The following is a 13519-nucleotide window of genomic DNA, read 5'->3' as shown; positions in this document are numbered from 1 at the left end:
TTCTTAGTTAGGGCGGACGTCCACTTGGGCGCGGACAACCCCCGGAAGGGTTGCGGAAGCAAATTTTGTTATTTCGGCATCCTGTCCGCGACAGACGCGGAATAACTTTGTGAATCGGCTTGTCCTAGGACATTCCTAGGACTGTCCGCGGACTGTCCGCGGACTGTCCGCGGACTGACTGCGGACATTCCTAGGAATCACTCCGGAAGAGCGCGAAATACCTCGGAATATGCTAATCGTAGCCGGGCAGCGCGGAAATATCTAGGATTACACCAGGAATGAACGCGGACAATCAGGATGCCTTCCGGACAACACAAGTTAGGCATGCGGACAAACTGCGGACAATACCAGGAAAATGGAAAGGTATAAATTTGGCCCTGACTTTGACTTTTCCTCATTTGACTGCTAGCCGTCGTTGATGCTCCCTGTTGTGCTTCCGCAGTAGCGGCTGATATCATATTAACATGATTGGTCGATATTATTTGATAAATGTGACCACCAAAAGTCGAAGAATAGGATTGTCTGCATGTCGGCTGACAACTCATTTTTTTTTTGATTTGTCTCATCTGGGAGAACAATTTTTTCTCTGCCTACAGTCACATGGATGATATTCGCAAACTTTCTGAACCATATATATATATATATATATATACATAAAAATGTAAATGTATATACATATATATATGTATATATAATCATGCTGATAAGGTAGTCCTCGTGTGTGCAAGATAAAAAGATAAGTAACAAAACTGCAACAAAGTTCATGCTGTATTCACTAACGATTTATTTCTTCACAAGAAATATATATATATATATATATATATATATATATATATATATAGTTGAAAGAAATTGGACTGAGGCGGGACGTTGCTCTCGATCTTAGTCTCCCTTTTATTTGTCAAGCTTTCGGCCCGTCATTGGGCCTTCGTCAGGACCTACCACCTACCTTCGTCAGGTCCTGACGAAGGCCCAATGACGGGCCGAAAGCTTGACAAATAAAAGGGAGACTAAGATCGAGAGCAACGTCCCGCCTCAGTCCAATTTCTTTCAACTATATGCATCCAACAATGCGGCACCGCGTACGTTCGGGACCCAGGGAACTATTTCTCACATTATATATATATATATATATATATATATATATATATATTCTTTATTCCCTTTTTTTATAGACCTGTGCTTTATCCATCGTGAAGTATATACATGTTTTGTCTGATACTTCTGTAGAGCATGCCAAAATGATCCTAATCATTAATTTTTTTTTTCTCTGATATTTCGTCGGCGTTTTCACGAACCGACGCTATTTCGATTTTGGTCAAAATTTTCAAAATCGAGATATTGGTACCAAATGAAAGTGCTTTCAAAACTCTACCAAATCCCAAAATTTTAGATCACAAAATTAATTATTCTTAATTTTATCAAAGAAAGAAAAAAACGACGGTACTCGAAATATCGAGAAATTGAGAAAAAGGGGTTTCACGAACCGACGCAGTAAAGATACGCCGGTTCGTGAAACCCGAATTGCTAGGGTGAAGAGTAATGCGGGTTTTACGAACCGTCGCAGTTGCATTATTTTGAGCTTTGTTCAACTTACTGGCCTAGAATTAGGTTTTGGCCCTAATCCAGATCTCAGAGTGAGAACCAAACCATCTGAAAGATGAATGACGACCTAAGCCAGCCCACTGTCCACGAGTGAAGTGAATGGTAAGCTATAATCCTATTAAAATCATGCTCAAAATAACAGTTTCAGTTGGACTACCATAACCATTAATTGCGGTAGAGTGTAGTCCCATGTATTCAATCGCGTGATGCTTATGAAGCCTAGTCTGTAAACGCCATCCAATTTCAAATTAGATCCCAAATCATATTATTTATAGTTTCTTTTCAACTTATGTCGTTACTTCTGAGACTACTGAGTACTGTAGACGTAGTCGTAACGTCTGTGTGCAAGACATGCAAGATGTCAAAGTCTCGAAGACACTCATGGCTATGCCTTGACTTGAGTTGAAAATGAAATCATGAGATTGACAAAGTAGGCCTACTAAACTAAAAAAACAAGTAAAAAGTCTAAAAGTAAAACTCAAAGGAAGAATAAAGAATAAAGTTAGACATGTTAGACTTTAACTTTCAAGTTTAACTATTAAGTCTAAGTTAAGACTTTACTTGTAATGCCAGTTACTAAAACTAAGATCAGCTGAAGTCTAAGACCAAGTCAAATTAACACAGAGTCTATAGTCTAGCTCTAGATCTACATCTAGACTAGTGGTAATAGTAGGTAGAGTCCACCCATTTTCCCCCCAATTTTTACTGGTCCATTCCTGAAAAAGTTACTGGTCAGTGTCCAACAGTAATTTTTCCTGGTCAGGGACCGTCGGACCAGTGCCAGTGTGCAGCGTTGGTGTAGATGTCATCTTTGACAGTATGTGGTCTCGTGATACTACATAAACACTACGAGTAGTACTCTACAGGTTAGGTGGCTTTCCTGTACAGTGCAGTGTTATAGTATACTTGTGAATTCAGCCCTAGTACCGTACTGTGTGTAGATATGTGACATTATGTCTAACGTTAGTTCGAGTGGAGTACCTTTGAAGCACAACGGTGGGGCTTTTTTTCCCTAAAACTTGTGAATGCGGCCCAACCAAATGGCGTTTACATATTCACGCGTGATTGATAGTGATACAGTAGCGCTGTCGATTTCCTCAGCATCCATACATAATCTTTTGTCCTTTCTTCTTTCCTTTTTTCCCTTTGTTCTTTCACCCTTTTTATTCTTGGAATCGAAGGACTTCTAAGAAATGTCCCTCGACTGATTTAACCAGGACTCTTGAGTCCTGGTAAACCTAACCTAACCGAGTAACCGTTAACATTTGTTAGGCCTAACATAACAGTAACACTGACTTAGCCCTGTATTGACTTTGTCTTTGGCCGACTTACTGAGATGGCGAGTCTAACTCTTTAGCGTTAGTCTAAACGTAGTCGTTAGATCTGTCAGTGTCAGTGTCACCGGTTATTGTATATGGTGCCATCTCTAACGTACGTTAACAAGTTGATGTTAGTTATCTATGTCAACTTACTGAGTCAGTAATAGTGGTACTGTCATCCTGTTGGATATCGCCGCAATATCATCCGTGACGTGTTAATTTCGTGTCACAAAGACAAAAGTTGCCAAGATCTAATAGTATTAGACAGGGCCGGCGCAGCCGTGGGGGCCGTGGGGGCTCGGGCCCCCACACTTTTTGTGCACCATACAAAGGAATACATAAGGTGTCATCACTTTGTTAGCTCATGAAACCCGGAAGTGGGCCCCCACACTTTTGAAAACACTGCGCCGTTCCTGTTAGATGTCTAGATCTAGATGTAGTCTAGATCTATAATATAAATTTTGTGAACCACTGGTAACTTAAAAGTGAAAGGTCTAGACTTCACTTAGTCTATAATTAGACCAGACATTCATGAGGCAAAGGCCTATTTAGTAGATCTATTCTTATTCTATTTTAACGTCAATTCCTACTAACTCGCCACGTGTTAGTCCTAAGGCCAAGGACTTCCGGGTTAGTGATTTTTTTTTTCATAAATACCAAACAGCAGACGTGTTTCATTTGCATTCTTGTGCAGACTTCATGAAAATATGTGCAGTATCAAAGAAATATGATGCACATGACAATGCCAGTGTTTTATAGGTGAATGGTTAATACCTTTAAAAGCTGAATGATAATGTAGAGTCTAGGTCTAATTAAGATGTTACAGTCTCTGATAAGAAACAGGTTTGATTGTCATAGACTGTTTCCCAAATGCAGGTACATGTAGTAATATTCAGCTATTTCAATGCAATGCCTTGTTTACAAATACATGTAGATTTATATTCATGTGAATGATAATTCAATTTCTACATGAGACATACCAAGTGCTAAACATAATATCTTGCATCAGTAAAATGTGTAAATGAAGAGACAATTTGAATATGCATCAAATACGAACAGCAGCATTTTTTGACATTCTTTGATCCTGCATAGGCCTACCATTTTGTTTTATGTTTAATATAAATAGAGCAAAATAATTTCAACTTCAGTTTTGTTGGCTGATTTTTTTTTCTTCTCAAAATTAAAGTTGTATCTTGTGCCATGATGTTTGATTTTAATCAAAAGTTCTTAATTTCTTTCTTTTCTTTCAGATGACTGGTGCCATGTAGTAGCGAAGAACTGGACTGTCTCAGAAAAGAAAAGGAAAAGTACAGGGTCGTGTACATCACCAACGGATGTGAATACAATGGTAATGTAGAGTCTAGGTCTAATTAAGATGTTAAAGTCTCTGATAATAAACAAGTTTGATTGTCGTAGACTCTTTCCCAAATGCAATTAGTAATATTCAGCTTTTTCAAAGCAATGCCTTGTTTACAAGGACATGCAGATTTATTCATGTGAATAATAATCTAAATTCTACATGAGACTTACTAAGTGCTAGACATAAGATCTTGCATCATTAAAATATGTAAAAGGCGAGACAATTTGAATATGCATCAAAAACAGCAGTATTTTTTTGACATTCTTTGATCCTGTATACCGTTTTGTTTTATGTTTAATATAAATAGAGCAAAGTAATTTCAACTACAGTTTAGTTGGCTGATTTCTTTTTCTCAAAATGAAAGTTGTATCTTGTATCATGATGTTTGATTTTAATCGAAAGTTCTTAATTTCTGTCTTTTCTTTCAGATGACTGATGCCATGCAGTAGCGAAGAGCTGGACTGTTTCAGAGAAGAAGAAAAAAGTACAGCATCGTGCTGATCATCAAGGAATGTGAATACAATGGCTTAGGAAAGAAGACAATCTACAGATAGGATAGAAGGGAGAAATTGGGATGAAGGGCGACAACATAAGGACGGTATATCTACAGTGAAATGTGATTGTAAAGTGGAAACATGAAAGGAGATCCTAAGATTGAAGGTGAAAACAATGCATTCCATTCTGTGATGTCGTAATTACAATTTTGCTACACTTTAATAACACTACAGAGAGACATTTATATCAAGGAAAGCTTCATGTGGATATGGAATGTTAGATTTTTTTAAGTGTTCATTGGTATGTATTTCATGATAATAAATCTTGAAGGTTTTGTGTGGTAATCATAACCTTGTGATAAATCTTGATAGATTTCTAAGTGCACATTGGCAATATTTAGATGATGCTGTAATCAGATTAAGTTCTATTCTCCTTTATTCTTTTATTTATTATTTTGTTGTCTTCAACCCACTTTGAATGTGTCACGTATGATTCTTATAAACATGGGAACATGCACTCCATGTAAATGATAGGACTTATAACAAATTGACATAATTATTCAACCATCACTAGACAGTTCTGTTATAAGATGTTCTTTATCTAACTAAAATTGTAAATTATGATACGTGTATGTTCCCATGCAAACTCACAACAAAATACAGAAATTTGATTTCTTTTAATAATAATTCATTATGTCTCTAAATTTACAATTAAAGAAAGTGATTGCAATAAGGATGTCAAACATCGTATATTAAAATAATAGATTATTCATTTGTCTCCGTCCGTAGTAACGCACGCAACTGCAGTGTGCAGTTTGTAGGCTGCTGTGAAAAAAAAAAAAAATCACAGGCAGCCCAAGCAGGATTCGAACCCACGACCTGTGGATTACTAGACCAGCGTCATAACCACTAGACCACCGGAGTGCCCTGGCGCTACCTTTACACATGAATAATTAAGTATAGAAGGGCTTGGGGGCGCTTCGAAGTTTACTGCTCTTATTAAATATGTACATGTCATTTGCAACTCAACTAAAGATGATTAAACACACTGAAATTCTTACTTCAAATGATATTCATAATCTGTTTTTTTTTTCTTTAATAGCTTGGGATGTACACTTTATACACTGTATCGGTCTACATTTCGCCTACAATGTGGAATTCTTTACTTTGAGACGTTTGTTTTTAACAAACAAAAAATTAAGAGTCCTTTAAAGGTACTGTAAAACAGTGGTGTTTGTTTGTTTGTTTGTTTTTTGGTGGGGGGGGGGAGGGGAGTCAAATTAGCCTTGGCCCCTCTCCGCCGTCTTTTTTTTTTCCTTTAGCTGCATTTTTTTCATTTTTTTTTAGTCATCACATGAAAATTCGTCTGCATCCACCCCGTAGTTTTGCTGATGACCTTTCTTTTTAATTATTTTAGCCACACACAATTTTGGCTGAATTTTCCCACCCCTCTTGTGAATTTGCTAGTACATGTACTAAAACACATTCTCAGAATGTGTTTATAGTACTGGTGGATTAAGGATTCACAGGGAGGGGGGGGGGGTCGGCCAAAATTTCTCTTTTCTCATATGTAACAAGCCTTCGGGGCGAAAGGCTGATATTATGGGCTTTCTACACACATTTTTAGATGCTAATTAAGGTTAACATGAGCATGATCATTTATGTTGTGATTAATTTATTTCCTTATATATGTATGACTTCTATTAGAGACTTAATTGGCTTGGCACTCCTTACATCGACCTATTTTAGACACCCATTTCCCTCTCTCGTGCTTTTTCTCTACTGTCCTGTGAATAGTGTAACTACATGTACATGCAGTACCTCTTCTCTTTTGTATGATACACATCAAGTTTTTATCTGAGCATATGGGTGTTGCAGCACTCTCAAGCTTCATGCATATGCAGCAACATCTTTGTGTGGTCATATACATACATGTAGTTATGCTTGATATATTAATTTGAGAATGTTATTCTTTCTCTTCTATATGTTCCGTCCGCACTCTATAGATGTAAATGTACGATGTAAGATTTGGTGTGCATGTTCGAACTGTGTTCCTCTTTTTGTGAACACACAAGAACTGATATAATAATGAACTTGAATTACACATATTCTTGAATCTTGATTCCATCTCCATTTGCCATTAGATATGTATTGATTTATGGAGCTCTTCCACAATTGTTATCCTTCCCATTGTCAGTACTCATCTCTGAATAATTCAAATTTGATATTTTATTGAGGACCTATGTTTTTTCGATTACATAATGTACCTCTTCAATATATTGATGCAAAAGGCATAATAAAACATGACCATTATTATATATTTAAAATGAAGCTTGAAACTCTGATAGTGTTGATATTCATGTATTTTTAGGAGTTTATCAGTTTCGAAGAGTGCATGCAGGATGAGTTTATGTTTTTATATGATCAGGTGCAGCTATCATAGAATCTGTTGAGCAGGAAAGAGAAAGATGGAAAATGAGGAATTATGAGTGAATTCGCATGCGAGCCAAATGACAATAATGACACTGATAAAAATTGTGGCAAAGTAAATGTCACAAATATGTGGAATAATAAGAAATAAAGAAATTAATATATTATTTCAGAGAAAGAAATAACAGAGTGCATGCATGAGTATGAAAGATGAGTAAATACAAGTAATTATTACTGACTGGCACGTCTTTTTCCCAAGATTTAGCGGTATCCTTCATCTTAGAACAAACATTCATAATTATTATGAAAGAAGTGAACTGAATTTGAATTAAAAATAATGTGAAAAAATGAAAAAGTAAGTTAATTAAGTAAAAAAAAACAGTAAAAAGTAAAAAAATATGAAACACAGTATACCAAATACATGTATTACCAAATGATAGATGTCCAAATGCAAAAGTGTTAAATAATAATATATCCACAAAAAAGGGGGGGGCAAAGAAATCTTTGGAACGATCAACCACAGCTATAATAACAATACATGCGTGTACTAAATGAAGATGAAAACAATGACAACAGGCTCTTTTTAGAACAATTAAGAGAAACTGGCTTGTATTATCATCTTAATTATCACTAAATGTATTGTAATCATCACAACAATCATTACATGACAATTAATTTCAATTAATAAGGTTATTGTTGATAAGCAGGTATAGCCCTAATAGTATTTGTATGTAAACACATACGAAAATGAAATAGCGACGGTTCGTAAATACACGCGTATTGCACGTTACCTATTGTACAGGCCCTACAGCGCGGGTCTCACGAACCGGCGTAATACAACTTACGTCGGTTCGTGAGACCCGCGCTTAAGTACATAACCTATGGTGCGCGCAAGAAACGATGGATTTACGAACCGACGCAGTGAGTTTGAAGACAGAAATATCGTAAATTTTTTGAATTCACACTAAAATTACACTATGGATAGGAAGAACAACTTCCACTCTCATCACCCTGTCAAAATTTTCACACACAAGACAGGAAAAGTCATTGAAAACGTTGTCTAAAACTTGTGAGATCTTTAAACGCGATTTTCTCAGAACTGCATTTTCGCTCAAAAACGAAATAGCGTCGGTTCGTGAAAACGCCGACGATTTACCCTTGTGCATCTCTAACCCTCTCTTATTTTGATCACTTTTGAACATTTTCAAGTCCGAGAATTTTTTTTCATGCTTAGAGCTTACTAGCCTATTGTCAATGAAGTGTAAAAATAGGGAAATATTTTTAACCTACTTTAATTTACTTTTTTTTTGGGGGGGGGGGAGTTCAGCTGGGCTGTCAAATTGGACAATCGAGTTTATTTGCAACTGAAACAAAAAGAGAAGAAAAAATATTAGGTAATAACAACTACGAAAATCATTCAGGTAAAGAATATTTCTGAAATGATTTGTGATGCTTAATGTGTACTTAAATATATACACTCAGCAAAAAACAAAACAAAAATAAGACAGAAATTTAACACTTTTTCGAGTTCATGATTTATTGCTTTTTTCCTCATTTAACTTGAATTTTGAAGTGACAGAAAATTCTTCATTTTCCTCCATCATCTTTAGCTTTCATTGTTATTTTGGGCTTCAAAGATATTACATTGTAATGAGACCACAGGTATATCTTTGCAACTGAATACATGCTTTTTAGTGTGATGACTTTGTCTTTTGTTCTAGTATGTTGTATCATTAGAAAGCATTTACGTATGAATAACAACTTGTTCATGTTTATATAATACATTAACATTTAGCCAAAAATTCTATGCTTTTTTTTCTGAGTGTACTTCCACCTACTTTTGTGATTTTTCAGTTGGGCTGTCACATGGGACAACCTAGTTTGTTTGCAAATAAGATACGAAAGAACATAAAGGAAAATGTACTATAGTAAGTAATAGGAACCAGGAAAGTCACTCAGATGAAAAATAATTTCTGAAAAGATCAAATCAAAACAAACTTACTAGGAAGTTAGGGGGCTGATTTCACTTCTTTCTGGTTGCTTTTGGCACAGTCTCTACTACCTTATTCTTTGCCTTCTGGGACTGGAAATTCCTTAGATTTTCCTGTTCTTCATCACTAGACGAAAGGTATGCCTGTGATGGGGATATTTGCAAGGGGGCCTCGCCTCCCTTCTTGCTCATTTTGCGTTTCATTGGCATGACGCTCGCGGAAAGTGTCGACATTTTCGAGTCTGGATCACAAAATTTCCGCATCGGTTCCGGACACTTGCATATATAGATCCGCATCGGCTCCGCGCTGTCCTAAAACATTCCTGGTGTCTTCCGCTTTCATTCGGGAAGCTTCCCCACACCGCGGGATTCTTTCCGGAGCGTGTGCGGAAGGAGCGAGAGGGTTCCGGACAAGCGGGACATCCTCAGGACATCGTCAGGACAAGTCGCCGAAGGTGTCAGGAAGTTCATTTCCGCGTCCAAATTTTGGTCTCGATCAAAATTTGGACGCGGACATTTTTCTCTCTCCCGAAGGTGCGGAAACGCCCGGACATGTTTAGGACAGTAAGCGGACACGTTCAGGAACGTGCGGACAGGTTCCCGAAGGAGTGCGGAATACCAAATTTGCATTCCGGAGCTTGTCCGCGTCTTGTCCGCGCCCTAGTGGACGCCTGGTCTAACTGCACTTCTTGTTGATTTTGAACTTCAACAAGACGATAAAGAATTTTCTGATAAAGTACTTGATTTTTGACAAAATGTGTAAACACATTTACACCACAGTAACACCAGTTGGTGTGGTCCCCTATTGAAGCTGGACGGGTGTTATACCATTGAAATTAACACCACCGATATCAAATCAACACCATGCGGTGTCATTATTGAATTAACTCTAGCGCAGTGTCAAAAAATATCACCAGCCAACAGTGTCAAATTAACACCACGAAGTGCCAGGTGAACACTTTTTAACACCGTCACAATACATTTTCTACACCTGTGGGTGTGGTCCTCTATTGAAGTTTGATCGGTGTTAGATTTAACACCCATGGTGTTAAATCTAACACCGATGTTTTTACAGTGTGATGTTGCTGCCAGTAATTGCCAGCAGTTCCGCCCGGTGCCCCCCCCCCCCCCCCTTAATTTCCAAAGCGAAAAATATGGCTAAGAACGGCAGTTTTTGGACTGTAAAATGGAAAATCGTTATGCTCTCCTGATATTGCTGCCAGTAATTGCCAGCAGTTGCGCCCGATGTGCCCCCCTTAAATTCCAAAGCGAAAAAATGTAGCTACAAACGGCAGTTTTTTTTACAGTAAAATGTCAAAATTTTCAATCTCGCTCGCTCCGCTCGCTCGCATTTGATTGTTATGCAATTCTCCTGATGTTGCTGCCAGTAATTGCCGGCAGTTGCGCAAAATATGGCTCCAAATGGCAGTTTTGGGACTGTAAAATGTCAAAATTTTCAAGCTCGCTCTCTTCGCTCGCTCGCATATAATTGTTATGCCATTCACCTGATGTTGCTGTCTGTAATTGCCAGCAGTTGCGCCCGGTGCCCCCCCCCCCCCCGCCCCTAATTTCCAAATAAAAAAAAAAATATGGCTACAAACGGCAGTTTTGGGACTGTAAAATGTCAAAATTTTCAAGCTCGCTCGCATGTAGTTGTTATGCCATTCTCCTGATATTACTGCCAGTAATTTGTCGTTTCACACCGTCATTCCATAATCCATTTATAGGGGGACAACTCCCTCCCACAACCTCCCCCCTTGCTCGTTCCGCTTGCTCGGGCTCAGTCGCGTTCATGACATCAGTGTAAGAATTATTACTAGAAGTTTATCTAGATTACACCATTTAAAGGCAAATTGTTCAATAACAATTTACTTCAAAATGTACTGATACCTTAAACAAGTGGGACTGTTTCAAGTCGATAAAACACGCAAAAAAAACTTGCATCAAATTGCACTATTTACAACATCAAAATGCAAAAAGTGCTCACCGTGGGAGGGGGACACTCCCTCCCACATCCTCCCCCTCGCTCACTCCTCTCGCTCTTGCTTGGCCGCGTTCATGATATTCAGTGTAAATATTAAAACAGGTAGTTTATTTGGATGATACTATTTTATAGGCAAATTGTTCAATAATAATCTTCTACATCAAAATATAGTGCTATCTCAAACAAGTGGGACTGTTTCAAGTCGATAAAACAGGCAAAACATGCATCAAATTGCACCATTTACAACATCAAAATGCAATTTCAGTTCTAACCGTGGGAGGGGGTTAGCCCCCTCCCACATCCCCCCCCCCCCCTCGCTTGCTCCGCTTGCTCGGGTCGGTCGCGTTCATGACATCATTGTAAGAATCAATGCAAGAAGTTTATTGAAATTATATAGTTTATAGGCACATTGTTCAACAACAATTTCCATCAAAATGTACTGATATACCTTAAACAAGTGGGACTGTTTCAAGTCGATGAAAACACGCAAAAAGCCTGCATCAAATTGCACCATTTACAACATCAAAATGCAAAAAGTGCTCACCCTGGGAGGAGGGGGGGGGGGACAACAGGCACTTCCACACCCTCCCTCCCCCCCCCCCCCCCCAAGATGAAATCCTAGATACGCCGGTGCCCTTTCCCCGCTTGGCTTCCCTAAAAAAAAACAAAAAACGTAAGTCTAGGGATTGAGAGCTTCCTATATTCCAAATGTCTGTCCAAAAAATCTCGTTACATTTAGTGTCAAAACGCACCCCCCTTGAAAAAAAGCTGGTGACGCCCCTGACATGGAAAAAAGGAAGCACATGTTTCCATGTGCTTGCAAACAGCATATTCCATTCCAGCTTGCAATCATTTTCAATTTTTGCTTCACATATCACTAAATTTGGGATATAAATAATCAGTTCCTCGTTTTAATACGACTGTCTACTAATCAAATAATCTGACAAATGTTTCGTTTTTTGATAAAAAGAAATCATTTTTGGTAAAGAGTTCAGCAGCATTTATCGTTGGGGCGATATGTTTCCCAGTAGATTTATTTAAGGCTCCATTTACACAAGTGTATACTCTAATTGATTTTCTTTGCTTCCTGTCACCATGTTTACGATAGAACAGAAGGTATTCATTGTAAGTAGGGAGAGCACTGTCGAGACCCAACGACAGTATCGGCAGGCGGTTGACTTTACACAGATACTGCCAGGGCTGAATAAAGACTAGTTGTGATAATGGAACTTCTCATTAATAAATAATGAAGCATTCAAACCCAAACCATTGTTTAGGACCATTGTCAGGGTGTTAACCACACACTCCCATACACACCCATTGATCCCTGTGCAAAGTGAAATTTTTTATAGAGGGTTGAAAATAGAGCAAAATCTGGACACTAACTGTGAAATTAATCATGGATTGCATGAAACTGATTTATGCTTTCATAGTCAAACCACCTCCAACCAAATTGTACACTATTCAGCTATTATATAATTATGGTGTGAGAGGGATTACTCTGTCGTGGTTGAGAAGTTATCTAAGTCATCGAAAACAACATGTTGCATTTAAATCCACTCACTCAACATATTCCAACGTGTCATGCGGTGTCCCTCAGGGATCTATCCTTGGGCCCCTACTCTTTTTCATTTATATTAATGATATTATCAACTCCTCTCCTCGTTTCAATGTCATCTTATTTGCAGACGACACCAATGTTAACACTGGTTGATATATTAAATACGGAATTAAGCAACATCTCGAAATGGTTTAGAAGTGATAAGCTTTCATTAAATATTGAAAAAAGACATGTTGTATACACTTTCATACGTTGCAATCCCAACCCACCCTTCCTCAAAGTATTTTTATTGATGATATAAACATTGCTGAGAAACATTCAATCAAGTTCCTAGGAGTAACCCTACATAGCAATCTAACTTGAAATACTCATGTTCAGAATATTACAACAGCAATATCTAAAGCAACTGGTGTTTTAAGAAAAACAAAATATTCAATTAATGATCAAACTTTGATTATGTTATACAACACTTTATTTTTACCATATGTAATGTACTGTAATATTGTATGGGGCAACAGTAGCAAAACAAAATTGAACACAATTTTTCTTCTCCAGAAAAAGGCTCTTCGTATATGCACACATTCAAATTTTTTGGCCCACACTGATCCCATATTCTATGGCCTAAAAACTTTGAAGGCCAATGATATACATCTATACCTAACTGCCATATTTATGTATAAACACACTCGAAATTTATTACCATTTTTTTTCTAAATACCATAGTAACCAATGACCATATTCACTCATACCCTACCCGTCGTTCCCATGATTTTCAT

The sequence above is a fragment of the Diadema antillarum genome, unplaced genomic scaffold (assembly GCF_040938485.1).
Source record: "Diadema antillarum isolate AM-2024a unplaced genomic scaffold, OU_Dant_1.0 scf00000073, whole genome shotgun sequence".
NCBI lineage: Eukaryota > Metazoa > Echinodermata > Echinoidea > Diadematoida > Diadematidae > Diadema > Diadema antillarum.
Note: the sequence above shows the minus strand (reverse complement) of the source record.